Source organism: Sinohyriopsis cumingii, unplaced genomic scaffold (assembly GCF_028554795.1).
Source record: "Sinohyriopsis cumingii isolate HCF-2022 unplaced genomic scaffold, ASM2855479v2 utg000160l, whole genome shotgun sequence".
Taxonomy (NCBI): domain Eukaryota; kingdom Metazoa; phylum Mollusca; class Bivalvia; order Unionida; family Unionidae; genus Sinohyriopsis; species Sinohyriopsis cumingii.
Genome location: NW_028315873.1, coordinates 8,362,067 through 8,378,812, shown reverse-complemented (window position 1 = coordinate 8,378,812; position 16,746 = coordinate 8,362,067). Strand labels below are relative to the sequence as shown.

The window sequence follows — 16,746 nt, the reverse complement described above, 5'->3', positions numbered from 1 at the left end:
ACATGCTGTCAGAGTGATGATGGTAAACTACAAAGTTCCCATCCTTTCAGAGAGATGATGGTATCATATAACTTACCCATGCTTCAGAGAGATGATGGTAGCCTACAAAGTACCCGTGCTGTCAGAGAGATGATGGTAGCCTACAAAGTACCCATGCTGTCAGAGAGATGATGGTAGCCTACAAAGTACCCAATCTGTCAGATAGAAGATGGTAACTTAAAAAGTACCCATGCTGTAAGAGTGATAAAGATCAACTATAAACTCCCCATGCTTTCATAGAGATGATGGTATCATACAAAGTGCCCATGCTGTCAGAGACATGATGGTAACCTACAAAGTATCCATACTTTAGAGAGATGTTTGTATCCTACAAAGTACCCATGCTGTCAGAGAGATGATGGTAACTAACAAAGTACCCATGCTTCAGAGAGATGATCATAACCTACAAAGTTCCAATGCTGTCAGAGTGATGATGGTAAACTACAAAGTACCCATGCTTTGAGAGAGATGATGGTATCCTAGAAAGTACCTATGCTGTCATAGAGATGATGGTAACCTACAAAGTACTATTGCTGTCAAATAGATGATGGTAACCTGCTACATACCCATGCTGTCAGAGATGATCGTAACCTACAAAGTACCCATGCTGTCAGAGAGATCCCGGTAACCTACAAATACCCTTGCTATCAGAGAGATGATGGTATCCGACAAAGTACCCATGCTGTCAGAGAGATGATGGTAACTTACAAAGTACCCATGCTGTTGGAGTGATGATGGTAACCTACAAAGTATCCATGCTGTCAGAGTGATGATGGTAAACTACAAAGTACCCATGCTTTGAGAGAGTTGATGGTATCGTACAAAGTACCCATGCTGACATAGAGATGATGGTAACATACAAAGTAATATTGCTGTTAAATAGATGATGGTAACCTGCAACGTACCCATGGTTTCAGAGATGATCGTAACCTAAAAAGTACCCAATCTGTCAGATAGATGATGGTAACTTACAAAGTACCCATGCTGTCAGAGTGATGAAGATAAACTATAAACTACCCATGCTTTCATAGAGATGATGGTAGCATACAGAGTGCCCTTGCTGTCAGAGACATGATGGTAACCTACAAAGTACCCATACTTAAGAGAGATGATTGTATCCTACAAAGTACCCATGCTGTCAAAGAGATGATGGGTAACTAACAAAGTACCCATGCTTCAGAGAGATGATGGTATCCTACAAAGTACCCATGCTGTCAGAGAGATGATGGTAACCTACAAAGTACTATTGTTGTCAGATAGATGATGGTAACCTGCGACATACCCATGGTGTCAGAGATGATTGTAACCTACAAAGTACCCATGCTGTCAGACAGATATCGTTAACCTACAAATACCCTTTCTATCAGAGAGATGATGGTATCCTAGAAGCTACCCATGCTGTCAGAGAGATGATGTTAACTTACAAGGTAACCATGCTGTCAGAGTGATGATGGTAACCTAAAAAGTATCCATGCTGTCAGAGTGATGATGGTAAACTACAAGATACCCATGCTTTGAGAGAGTTGATGGTATCCTACAAAGTACCCATGCTGACATAGACATGATGGTAACCTACAAAGTAATATTGCTGTCAAAAAGATAACCTGCAACGTACCCATGGTGTCAGAGGTGATCATAACCTACAAAGTACCCAATCTGTCAGATAGATGATGGTAACATACAAAGTACCCATACTGTCAGAGTGAGGAAGATAAACTATAAACTACCCATGCTTTCATGGAGATGATGGTATCATACAAAGGGCCCATGCTGTCAGAGACATGATGGTAACCTACAAAGTACCCATACTTCAGAGTGATGGTTGTATCCTACAAAGTACCCATGCTGTCAAAGAGATGATGGTAACTAACAAAGTACCCATGGTTCAGAGAGATGATCATAAACTACAAAGTACTCATGCTGCCAGAGTGATGATGGTAAACAACAAAGTTCCCATCCTTTCAGATATATGATGGAATCATATAAAGTACCCATGCTTCAGAGAGATGATGGTATCCTACAAAGTACCCATGCTGTCAGAGAGATGATGGTAAACTACAAAGTACCCATGCTTTGAGAGAGATGATGGTATCCTAGAAAGTACCCATGCTGTCAGAGAGATGATGGTAACCTACAAAGTACTATTGCTGTCAAATAGATGGAGGCAACATTCAGCGTACCCATGGAGTCAGAGATGATCGTAACCTACAAAGTACCCATGCTGTCAGAGAGATACTGGTAACCTACAAATACCCTTGCTCTCAGAGAGATGATGGTATCCTACAAAGTACCCATGCTGTCAGAGAGATGATGGTAACTTACAAAGTACCCATGCTGTCGGAGTGATGATGGTTACCTACAAAGTATCCATACTGTCGGAGTGATGATGGTAAACTACAAAATACCCATGCTTTGAGAGAGATGATGGTATCCTAGAAAGTACCCATGCTGTCAGATAGATGATGGTAACCTACAAAGTACCAATGCTGTCAAATAGATAGGGAAACATTCAATGTACCCATGGTGTCAGAGATGATCGTAACCTACACAGTACCCATTCTGTCAGATAGATGATGGTAACTTACAAAGTACCATGCTATCAGAGTGACAAAGATTAAGTATAAACTACCCATGCTTTCAAAGAGATGATGGTATCATACAAAGTGCCCATGCTGTCAGAGACATGATGGTAACCTACAAAGTACCCATGCTGTCAGAGTGATGATGGTAAACTTCAAAGTACCCATACTTTAGAGAGATGATTGTATCCTAACCTACAAAGTACCCATGCTGTCAGAGTGATGATGGTAACTTACAAATTACTGTTGCTGTTAAATAGATGACGGTAACCTGCAACGTACCCATGCTGTCAGAGATGATGGTAACCTACAATGTACCCATGCTGTCAGAGAGATAATGATAAACTACAAAACACCCATGCTATCAGAGAGACGTTGGTATCCTACAAAGTACCCATGCTTCAGAGTGATAAAGGTAACCTACAAAGTACCCATGCTGTCACAGACATGATGGTAACCTACAAGGTACCCATGCTGTCAGAGTGATGATGGTAACTACAAAGTATGCATGCTGTCAGAGTGATGATGGTAAACTACAAAGTACCCATGCTTTGAGAGAGATGATGGTATCCTACAAAGTACCCATGCTGTCAGAGTGATGATGGTAACCTACAAAGTATGCATGCTGTCAGAGTGATGATGGTAAACTACAAAGTACCCATGCTTTGAGAGAGATGATGGTATCCTACAAAGTACCCATGCTGACATAGTGATGATGGTAACCTACTAACTACTGTTCCTGTCAGATAGATGATGGTAACCGGTAACATACCCATGGTGTTAGAGATGATCTTAACCTACAAAGTACCCATGCTGTCAGAGAGATAATGGTAACCAACAAATACCCTTACTATCAGAAAGATGATGGTATCCTACAAAGTACCCATGCTGTCAGAGAGGTGATGCCAACCTGAAAGTACACATGCTGTCAGAGTGATGATGGTAACCTACAAATTACTATTGCTGTTAAATAGGTGATGGTAACTTGCAACTTACCCATGCTGTCAGAGATGATGTTAACCTACAAAGTACCCATGCTGTCAGATAGATAATGGTAACCTACAAATACCCTTACTATCAGAAAGATGATGGTATCCTACAAAGTACCCATGATCTCAGAGTGACGATGGTAACCTACAAATTACTATTGCTGTTGAATTGATGCGTGTAACCTGCAACGTTCCCATGCTCTCGAAGATGATGGTAACCGACAATGTACTCATGCTGTCAGAGAGATAATGGTAACCTACAAAATACCCATGATATCAGAGAGGCGATGGTATCATGCAAAGTATCCATGCTGTCAGAGAGATGATTGCAACCTACAAAATACTGTTGTTGTCAAATAGATGTTGGTAACCTGCAACGCACCCATTCTGCCAGATATGATGGTATCATGCAAAGTACCCATGCTGTCAGAGAGCTGATGGTAACATACAAAGTACCCATGCTGTCAGGGAGATGATGGTAACCTACAAAATACCCATACTATCAGAGAGGCGATGATATCCAACAAAGTACCCATGCTGACAGAGAGATGATGGTAACCTACAAAGTACCCTTTCTCTCAGAGAGAAGATTGTAACCTACAAAGTACCCGTGCTGTCAGAGAGATAATGGTAAACTACAAAGTACGTATGCTGTCCTAGAAAGTACCATGTTGACAGATTATTGTATCCGACAAAGTAGGCATACAGTCTGAGAGATGATTGTATCCTACACATGTACCTATGATGTCCTACAAAGTACACATGCTCTCTGAGAGATGATTGTATCCTAAAATATACCTATGCTGTTCTACTAAGTACACATGCTGTCTGAGTGATTATGGTACCCTACGAATTACCCATGCTTGTAGAGAGGTGATGGTAACATACAAAGGTGATGGTAACCTACAAAGTATCTATGCTGTCAGAGAGATGATGGTAACCTACAAAGTACCCATGCTGTCAGAGAGATGATGGTAAGCTACAAAGTACCCATGCTGTCAGAGAGGTGATGGTAAGCTACAAAGTACCCATGCTGTCAGAGAGGTGATGGTAACCTACAAAGTACCCATGCTGTCAGAGAGATGATGGTAACCTACAAAGTACCCATGCTGTCAGAGAGGTGATGGTAACATACAAAGTACCCATGGTGTCAGAGAGGTGATGGTGAGCTACAAAGTACCCATGCTGTCAGAGAGGTGATGGTAACCTACAAAGTACCCATGCTCTCAGAGAGATGATGGTAACCTACAAATTACCCATGCTGTCAGAGAGGTGATGGCAACCTACAAAGTATCCATGCTGTCAGAGAGATGATGGTAACCTACAAAGTACTTATGCTGTCAGAGAGGTGATGGCAACCTACAAAGTATCCCTGCTGTCAGAGAGATGATGGTAACCTACAAAAGTACCCATGCTGTCAGAGACGTGATGGTAAGCTACAAAGTATGCAAGCTATCAGAGAGGTCATGGTAACCTACAAAGTATCCATGCTGTCAGAGAGGTGATGGTAACCTACAAAGTATCCATGCTGTCAAAGAAGCGATGGTAAGCTACAAAGTATCCATGCTATCAGAGAGGTGATGGTAAACTACAAAGTATCCATGCTGTCAGAGAGGCGATGGTAACCTACAAAGTACCAATGCTATCAGAGAGGTGATGGTAACCTACAAAGTACCCATGCTGTCGGAGAGGTGATGGTAAGCTACAAAGTATGCAAGCTATCAGAAAGGTGATGGTAACCTACAAAGTATCCATGCTGTCAGAGAGATGATGGTAACCTACAAAGTGCCCATGCTCTCAGAGAAGTGATGGTAAGCTACAAAGTATCCATGCAGTCAGAGAGGTGATGGTAAGCTACAAAGTATGCAAGCTATCAGAGAGGTGATGGTAAGCTACAAAGTATCCATGTTGTCAGAGAGGTGATGGTAAGCTACAAAGTACCCATGCTGTCAGAGAGGTGATGGTAACCTACAAAGTATCCATGCTGTCAGAGGTGATGGTAACCTACAAATTACCCATGCTATCAGAGAGGTGATGGTGACCTACAAAGTAACCATGCTGTCAGAGAGGTGATTGTAACCTACAAAGTATCCATGCTGTCAGAGAGATGATGACATTATACAAAATACCCATGCTGCCAGAGAGATGATGGCATCCTACAAAATACCCATGCTTTCAGAGAGATGATGGCATCCTACAAAATACTCATGCTTTCAGAGAGATGATGGTAAGCTACAAAGTACCTATTCTGTCAGAGAGATTATGGTATCCTACAACGTACTCATGCTGTCAGAGAGATGATGGTATCCTACAAAGTAACAATGCTGTCAGAGAGATGATGGTAAGCTACAAAGCATCTATGCTCTCAGAGCGATGATGGTAGCCTACAAAGTACCCCTGCTGTCAGAGAGATGATGGTAACCTACACAGTAGCCACACTGTCAGAGTGGTGATGGTAACATACAAGAGGTGTCCATAGTTGTAAAAAATTCTATTCTGCTTAAATTCTTAAGGGGAGTCATGTAAATTGTTGTAGTATGGCTTTGACTGAATGCTTTATTTTCCTAAAACCCTCTATGTATTTTGTTTATACTTTGGATGAATCATGAAGCAAGGGCAGTTCATTTTATGTCATGCAGTGTGATGTTTGATTCAAGTCATAGTCATAAAAATTTCATTCTTGGGTCAAGGCAAGTCAGAAAATTTCGGTGGAGGTTGTTCTGTTAGTGTTTTCATTTGCATCTATTTCCTAAACCTCTTGATGGATTTTTTTTCTTCATATTTGGATGGATCATTATAAACCTAAGATAGTTAATTCTACAACATGATCACACAAAATGCTTGCGCAGCCTTTGATCTTGGAGGTCAAGGTCACATACTTACCAGGGTTATTTTCATCATGTGTTATATGTGCAGGCACTGCCGTTTTTGTATATATGTATATTTGTAAAATGCATGATAAAATTTGTAAAATAGTTCTGTCTTAGCTTTTTATAGATCTTTGTAAAGAACACTTTTGTCTATGTTATCGTTTTTCTTATGTTATCCTGTTTTTGTCTATACTTCCCTTTTTCTAGTCTTTGTTACACTTTTGGCTTTATTGCAAGATAGAGATATATTTTGTTATGGGAAATAATTGAATTTTATCTGAGAAATATTACAGGACATAATTTAAAATTTAGAAAACTGTTAATTTTTTTCAGATGATTCAAATTAGATATCAGACTATTAAGAGGAAAGCCAAGCTACCAAGAAGCCGGGTACAAGTGGGTTGAAAAAAAAGTTTTTTGTTCCAGCCAGGGGAAACACTTTAATGTTGCAAGTATTATATGAATTGTGGCAAATATTAATTTTCAGCTGCCATTCAGTTGTATTTAACTTTATAATTAAGTTCATCATGAGTTAAATTTCTTGAGTTCATACCCGAATTGTTGTATGTGGCAGAACTCTTCAGCTAGTTTAGTTACAATTGCTCTATCGATCATTTGAGTGGTTGCATAAATTGAGTTAATTCTTACCACTGAACATTACCTGACTTTATAGTTCATTTTTACCATTGAACATGACATATTTCATTTTTATGATTGTAAATGACTTGAAACCTACAATAAACACTCCTATCTTTAGTAAGTTTTTTGAAAAGATGCTTGAGGGTAGGAACGATTTCTATCAGATCTTTTCTGGCAAAAGAGAATACATCAGATTTAATATTGCCATTAGAAGAAAACAATAGGTCACATCACTGTGTCACTTTGTTGTATCATAGTTTTAGCTATCCAGTGGAACTGTTCAACATCATCACAAATTCAACGACACTTAGGAAGGTCTGTGTGGAAATGAAGGTCAGATGATTAAAAATACTAAAAGAAATTTGTTTTGCATCCTGATTATATTTGTTTGCTGACACAACCTGATAATTTAAGCAATGTGAGTAAACGTTTACGAAAAAGTGTAGAATTGGAATAGACTTTGAATAATATTTATTGTTTAAAAATATCAATGTAGTCATTCCAGATATATCATGGCTACTTCTGTATCTAACAAGAAATTATACTTCTCCATGCATGCCTGTATTTATAACAGAAATGCATTTTGAAAAGAATGAAATAAAGATAATAATGATTAATTCCTTTGCAGACTTCATCAAGTGCAAGATGTTCTAATATTGTAGTGGGGAATGTCTTCATCAGAAGAGCAAGTTTGTATGTTGATAGCGGACAGACTTCCTAACATGGATCTGTTTCATCAATAATCATTCTGAACTGCATTCGAGACCATTTACCAAAGACAGAAGGATCATCTATAATCTGCTAAATTAGAACTAGTGAACCAATTATAGATAGACTTATTATTCACAAGTATGTCATCACATAGGAACTAGTGAACCAATCATAGATAGACTATTATTCACAAGTATGTCATCACATAGGAACTAGTGAACCAGTCATAGATAGGCTATTATTCACAAGTATGTCACCACATAGGAACTAGTGAACCAATCATAGATAGACTTATTATTCACAAGTATGTCATCAGGTAGGAACTAGTGAACCAATAATAGATAGACCATTATTCACAAGTATGTCATCACATAGGAACTTATGAACCAATCATAGATAGACTATTATTCACAAGTATGTCATCACATAGGAACTAGTGAACCAGTCATAGATAGGCTATTATTCACAAGTATGTCACCACATAGGAACTAGTGAACCAATCATAGATAGACTTATTATTCACAAGTATGTCATCAGGTAGGAACTAGTGAACCAATAATAGATAGACCATTATTCACAAGTATGTCATCACATAGGAACTTATGAACCAATCATAGATAGACCATTATTCACAAGCATGTCATCACATACACTTGGGACTTTAGTCAGCCTTCTGTAGTATTATTGACAGGTCTGGCATCAAAGTCATTTGAGACTGCAATCATACTTAAACTATATTCTTTAGTATTATTGACAAGGCTGGCATCACATACATAATGTAGTCTTCTGTAGTATTATTGACAAGTCCAACATCACATACAGTTCAGACTTTAGTTTTAATTCAGACAGTGATGTTCGGAATTCAATACCACCCAACCCCCACCCACTTTGGAAATTGCACAGCCGCTGGGGCGCCAATTAAAATAACTGTTATGTATTATTTTGTTTAAATATTTTGCGTAAATCATCATTGCCTGAAAACTTTGAAGAAAAGGTTGCCCTAGAACTTATTAATTTACAAAGTTCCTATGGGAAAAAGTACTGTCGATGTCCATATAATCCAGGGAACACATATGTGGTGTATATCAAGCATCAGCTGTGAAACCTAGAGTAGTCCTGTGTACCTGTGTTATGTAACAAAGTAGTCCTGTGTAAAAGTAATCATGTGTACCAAAGTAGTCCTGTGTACTAGAGTAGTGTTATTTATCAACATAGTCATGTGTACAAATAATCATGTGTACCAAAGTAGCCCTGTGTACTAGAGTAGTGTTATGTACCAACATAGTCATGTGTACAAATAATCATGTGTACCAAAGTAGCCCTGTGTACTAGAATAGTCCTGTGTACCAGAGTAGTCCTTACTTTGGCAGTCACAATTTTATCAAATTTATATACTTTATTATGAATGTTGACACCGAGTACACTGTCTTGAGACAGTCCCTCTTTGAAAACACATGGCTATTTCTGTGGACAAGATCGATCAGCATTCAGTTCATGTACTATGCTGAATTTTGTGATCCATGTTGCAATCAGCAGTTATGCAGTTATTTCTAAATGAATGACAATAGTGTATGATGTCTTGCTTGCTTAATGTGTATGTTCATCTATTACTGCCTCCTGGAACGTGTTTTGCTATGTTTGTAATGGCACCGTTTTCCCTAGCATTATTTGATACTGAGTGCTAGGTGGTAGCATTCCCGTTTCTAAAACCTGAATTGGAGAACCTTGGTTGTCATGTTTAGTATATTTGTGTAAACATCCGAGGTTTTGGGAGTAAAAATGGGTCTAGTCACTCCAGATTAAAACTGGACAACATTTACACCACCAGTAGCCTGTTTCTTTTTAAATATAAATTCTGCCATAAAATCAAAAAAAAATCAATAATAATATTTATAATAAAAAATATGTTTAAGGATTTATAATGTTTGGACATTTATCTACAATGTCAGATTTTAATCAGGCATTGTTCTTTACATGCTTATAATAATTAATATAATCCAGATTTTGTTTTTGCCCAGACTTGCGTCACAAAGAAATTCTAGCATGTACATAATTATTCTAAGAAATGATGTTGATAAATATAATTAATTACAGAACTATCTATTATATTTATTACATAATATGTTAAAATCTGGCTTGATAGGATTTTAGTGTTTTCTAAGTAACCCAGATTTTGGAAGTTGTAAAAATCAAGTGTTTATAGTTTTCATATTAGTATGTGATACAAATCTCCCCTGACAATGTTACCAGTATTATCCATTTACCATATTTATTTTAGAAAATATATATTTTGTAACCTAAATGTAATTGCTTAATAATATTTATAATAAAAAATATGTTATGTTTAAGGACTCTGGTACTAATTCAACTCCAATAGTAAAGATATGGAAACACTATCATATTCAATAACTTAAAATTTCTGGGTGCTGATGATGAGACCTATAATTGTCCATGCACAACTAACCTTGGTTCAAGCTTTTGTGTGGAGAACACCACATGAGCTGTGGCATTTTGTTTATCTACATGTGCATGAAACAGATGTTATTGATTCTGCACCAAATGAATCAGATGCTACTTTCATAACTGAGTACTCCTAAGTCAAGCCTGTAAAAATACTAAAATTGCATCAATAGAATTTTGTCTCTATGTTTTTAAATTACATATAGAATAAGCTCTCAAAAGATATTTTTACTAAAATTTTAATTTTCATTATTAACCAATTATGGACCACCGAACCCGTAAATACTCTATTATTTGTTCACCCATTTCTAGACTGGTTCACGCTTCTTCCATATAATTAGTACCGTGTGTTCTTAAGCACACATGAAATTGTGATGTAATGTGAAAGCCATGTTTTATGAAGCTTGTAATATTGTCATGAATTAAAATCAGTATTTTATTATGTGAATGAAAATGATCATGTAAATAAGACAAAAAAGAACATAATAAAAACTTAAACATAATGTATTCTTTATTTTTAACATTAAAAATAGTATGTCTTCTTTCCTCTCTGTAATCTCTTCTGTCTTTCTAGATGTCATTACCATGTACAAAAATATCAGCACCAACACCACTTGCATATTTCTACTCTCTTTTCACTTAAAGACCCAGTACCAGATGAATCCAGAATGCGTTATAACTAGGAGAACCCTGATAAATAGTCATAACAAATGGTGTCAGCAGTGGGATCCTGAAAAAAAATTAAAACAAAATGAAGTATTAAACTGAATTAGCTAAGATTGGAATATCGGCATTTTAACTTTGTTGTTATTGTTGTCATTGTGGGGTGTAATGCCATTTTTCAGCACACGATAGGCTATGCATGGCGGCCGGTAATAATGTTGGAGGAAGAACCCGGGAAGAACCACTGATCCACGAGAAGCTACTGGCAAGCTTTCTCACATACCCACATTGGCCGAATCCTAGACTCGAACCCATGCAGACAGAGGTGAGATGACAGTGATCCGTAACGGAGAGCGCTTTAGACCACTCAGTCACTTTTAACTTAGTACTGATGATAGAAGCAGTAATTATTGTCTTGAGAGTGCTCTTGGAGGTACATTTCCCTCCAGTGAAATTAATGCTCAAAATGTGAATAGGAATATGGAACTGATAATTCCATTGTTGAGAAGTTTATTAGAAATCTCAGTCAGTTTGCACATGATTGCATACTTGGATAATGTTTCTCACCAATTATATGAAATGCAGGAAAATATTGAAAAAGCTGAAATTAACCAATTTATTAAAGATAACGCATACAAACCGCAAAAGACTTGCACCAAAATTGTAAACCATAATCAGCTAAGCTTGCATCAATCCCAACAGAATGGTGGAACATACACAATCACTAAAATATAACCTCACTTATTTGGTGGAAGAACAAACAGGTTGATCTGAAGTCAGTTGAGTCAGAAGATTCGGACCAAACACTAGTCATATTTTATGCTAAAGCAGCTACCAAGACCACCACAGCCCACATGAGAAAGCTTCCTGAAGCCAAAGCTGAAGAATGCCACAGAAACGTTTACAAATTATCAAGTCTGCTATTAATTGCCATATTCAGGTTGAATGTGATTGTTTAACCAATAGTTATAGACCCCGAGTATTAAAAAAAAATACATGTTAAATGGGAAATTGAAGTTAACACTAGGAATGGCTTATCAAGATCAACTCAATATAAACTGATTATTTCTCAATGCTACATGCATGCATTCAATCAGTAGCTGATGCAAGGTCATCCTATAACACTCAGATGCAGAGTTTTGTTATACCTCTCTATGCAATATGTCACTCGTAGAAAAATATGTCTTTCTAACATATTAAAGTCAGCAGAAGGACTTAAATGCTAAGGAGGTAAACTCTGATAAGAGAATGTATGCAACTGTTGTCAAGACTGCACAGTCGGGTTAGTATAATCCTAACTCCCATGTATTAATCCAAAAGCTTACATGCTTTTTTGTCGCATTGCTCTGCCCAATCCTTAACTGTTTCAAATGGGAAACATTGCTAGATGTGTTGCACTGAGACAATTTAGCAATTTTAAGCCTGTCATACAAATATGCCAATATTTCTGCAAGATATAATGCCCACTTTATTCATACTACAACTTTTAGTACAATGATCAATGCCTTCCGCCCTGAGTAGTAATAGGGGATACCCTATGGACAATGGAATTCCCAGTCAAAAGGGTCGTGGGAACGTTTACGGACCAGGTTTTTCAGACCCCCTGGGAACGTTTATGGACAATGGGAATTTAACATAGGGAATATTAGGGCTGTATACGGACAAGGGAAAGTGTGTTTGTTGTATAGTTACAACAGGAATGGAACAAGTGTGGTGATGTCATGGTACTGAAGATTGGTAACAAAGTTGCAAAGAGCTGACCTCACTAGGAGCAAACAGCGGGAAAGACCTAGAACACTTGGCGGGACATATACATGTATAAAACATACAACAAGCATACATTGATGAACATCAGTCTATCACACAAACAACAATACAACTGATTAAAAACATTTTTAGGCAAGAAAGCAACTCTTTTCGAGGCACATGAGTGGCCCTGAAAAGGGCCTTTGGTTTTCTTTCAATTTCTTCTATTTTTCCACCAGCTTCTTATTTTCTGCCCTACACTCTTCGTCTTCTTCTCATTCTTTTCCTCTTCCTGTTTTTCCTTTTTCTTTTCCTCCTCTTCATTCTTCCTCTTTTCATTTTCTTCTTCCTTTTCTATTTTTCTTTCCACTCATTTGTTTTGTCCTCTTCATCCTTCTTTTCTTCTTTTCTTCCTTAACCATTTCTCTCAAACTTTCCTTTCTCTTCCTTATATTATTTATATTTATTCTGAGACGGTGGTGATAATAGCAATAACCATATTCCACTCTCACTAACATTTCCTCCACCATTCCAATATCATCCACCATTCCATGCATCTTGTTCATTTTGTCCAAATGATTGCTTGCCATCTTCTTGGTTTATTCTGTGTTTAATGGCGCGAACGACGGACGCTTGACTTTAAAGTGTTAAACACGGACGTGAAGGAAAAGATCCTTTACACTCATTTCACATATTACCTACTATTCACAGAAATGTACGCCAACTCATACAAGCCTCAATATCTACTATCCACACACGGGAAACAGACCGGAAAAAAAGAAGAAAACAATCACAAATATACTAACCACACACGGAGCAGCAGAGAGGGTGAACAGACCATAGAATTCCGACAAAACAAATAAAACAAACAAATAAATCATCTCGTAGAAAGGTCCAGATTTTACAAATGAACTTTCCTTGAGATGTTTATTTTTGCAATGACTGATTGTGCTAATAAAACCTCAGTTCGAAATAGTAGCTGAAAAAATAAAGTACTCTACGTGTTTATTTATTTCTTGTTTATTTTTTTGACGACCAACGTTGGTAGGTACCCTCTCTGCTGCTATTAATTTACCACCATACCAAGTTTGATGAATATTTTTCAACGCGTTCTCGCTGTCGTTTTTCCTCATCTGTTTCATCTTCATCTGAATCTTCGGAATTTGTTCTATGTTTCAAGTAATATTCAAGTTCTGATGGTGGTTTTTCTATTTTGGGATTTATGTTCTTTCTTTTTCTGTAATAGTTCATCAAACTTCGATATCGATCTCCACCGCAATTTTTGCAAATCTGATATAATCCTCTAACGCCGTTGTTACATCCAACACATCTTCGTGGACCAGCATGAGGGTTTTTCTTTATAAGATAATTATGTTTCTTGCAATATTCTCCACGGCACCTTTTGTTGCATTTATCTGTTGTTCCTTGACGCAGCCACGCACAGTTGTTCATTATATTAATGATATCTGTTTAATTCAATTTAATTTTATCATCACCCCTGTTACCCAAATATTTTATCAATACCCACACGATATCTTGTTCTTGGATCATGTAAATTTATTGTTATAAATCCATGCGGGGTAGCTTGCGCTCGTGAGAAGAAATTTTTGAATTTAATTATATCCATGTCACCACCACACCAAGTTTGATGAATATTTCGCAACGTGTGTGTGTCTACGCCATTAAACACAACTAAAATGTTGCAGTTGTCTCTGATCACTTTTGGTATTTGTGTATATCGTTGAGTAACATAGATCACGTCTGTATTTTTATGTCTCCCTCGGGAAAATATTCTGGCTGGATTTGATTGTTTATCTAGCATCACATCGTCGTATACAACTAAATTATTAATAAATCCGTCTATGGAATCTACGGATGGTGCTTCATCAATATCGGTTATAAACTCTATAACATCATTATCTTCATCCAGTAATCGCGCGTTTTCACTGAAATCTTTAAGTACATCATAACATCGCTGATCATCAACGGATGGTGCTACTAAATACAACTTATCCCATTTCAACCATCTCATTATCAGATTAAGTAATAATTGCGTCTTACCCGATCCAGATGGTCCTATGATAATCATTCTGATGGAGTTCGGTAGCGCAGGATGATGCTTAACTGGCTCTCGCTGCCGAGTTGCTGAGAAATCAATTATATCCATATATGTTATAACATGAATTTATATTGTTTACGCTGTAGAGTTAAAACTCCAACTATTGATTTAGCTACAGTTACAACAAAAAATAAAAAAATAGCGTACGGTGGAAAATGTTCTATGTGCTGTAGAAAGAAATTTTCATTTTTACCTAATAAGCGCGGTGGTGATATTGCTAATTTGATGTCAAAGTTTCCAGGTGCTCCATGGGCTAAATATAGCGGAGAAAAACATCTACCAGGATATAATTATTGCGGTCCTGGTACTCGACTCGATATCAGGCTCGATGATCAAGATCAACCAAAACCAGGCGAGGAACCAATAAACGCTATTGATCGAGCTTGTCATGCTCATGATGTAGCTTATAAAAGTCAAAATCTACAAGATAGGCATATTGCAGATGTAAAATTAATTCATTCATTAAATTCTATAAAAAATAAAAATATTAGAGAATCATTAGCTAATTGGTTAGTAAGATCCTCGATGAAAGGTAAATTAGCGATTGGGGCTGGTAATTAATAATGGAATCAATTTATTATTCGCCGAGAGGATACTGGAGAGGCAAAGCAGCAATTGGTAAACTTGCTGATGCAGCGGCGGTTAAACATTCTACTGCTAGCGCGTGGTTGTCCAGGCAGGCAATATGGCAAATTTATCTACCACGTCCTAAACAAATTCAGTACTCGTATTTCGATGTCAGTGTTCCTAATGAAGTTCATCAAGCTGATATTCTGTTTTTACCGCATGATACTGTGCGTGGAAAAACGTACAAGTACGCGCTAACCGTAGTTGATGTTGCAAGTAGATATAAAGAAGCAGAGCCGCTATCGGCGAAAACATCATCTGAAGTAGCCGATGCGTTTGAACGAATTTATCAACGAGGACTTGGACCACAAGGTGGTCTACGATGGCCGCAGCTACTACAGGTTGATCCTGGCAAGGAATTTCTTGGTCCAGTATCATCGCTGATGAAACAACATAATACCAAAATACGACGAGGTCATACTGCAATTCATCGTGATCAAGCAATTGTTGAGCGATTTAATCGAACACTTGCTGAGCGGTTATTTGGATATCAATACGCGAGGGAATTTATTCAGGATAAAAGATCTCGCGAATGGGTTGCAAGATTACCAGGCGTGATAGCTGCATTAAATAATGAAATCACACGAACAACCAACATGAAACCCATTAGCGCGGTCACAAAAAAAAATATACCAACACAACGGAAAGATGCTGGAAAACAAAAAATATTAGGTGATGTCACAGTCAGATATTTATATGAGCCTGGTGAACTTGAAGGTGGTAAAGCGAGAGCGACCGATCCTATTTGGAGTGTTACCACACACAAAATATCTACCGTGACAAGGTCCACTGGACGAAATGTAGGCGTTTCCAGACCTGCAATCTACAGATTAGATTCTGCTGCTCCTCAACGTGGATTTACACGTGAACAACTACAAATAATTCCCGCGGATACACAACTACCACCGCGATCACTCCGGTGATTTCGATCACTTAACTAGCACTAGCGCCTCTACGTCGATTACACTCAAGACAGGTTAACATGGTATTTTCTCGTGTATGACCGCGACTATTATCTTTTCTATCTACGGTAAATTGTCTTGAATCATTACTCGAATATCGCCAGAACATTATACAATTACAACTGATGCAATGATTGTTCTGCTGCTGTTTTAACTCAATAATAAATTCAACATCAAGATCAAAGTCAGGTTTATTTTTTTTGTCAGATTGTTTGTATCCGATTAATTTTTTTCTTATTATATCATCATCGATGATGTTAAATTTATCAACGATTTCAGGAATTATAATTCTACGTAATTGAGATATATTTCTGACCCTCGATACCGCTAAATAAACTAAAT

The 16,746-nt window shown here is 37.5% G+C and overlaps 1 protein-coding gene across 1 annotated transcript in view; it reads left to right on the top strand.

Moving 5' to 3' along the window:
• Window positions 1–10,790, top strand: part of LOC149774732 (uncharacterized) — a 91,103-nt gene extending 80,313 nt beyond the window's left edge. Inside the window, exon 9 of the mRNA XM_089944993.1 lies at window positions 6,811–10,790. The gene's annotated coding sequence lies outside the window, so the exon portion shown is untranslated. The remainder of the gene's footprint in view (window positions 1–6,810) is intronic.
• The last annotated feature ends 5,956 nt before the right edge of the window (window positions 10,791–16,746 follow it).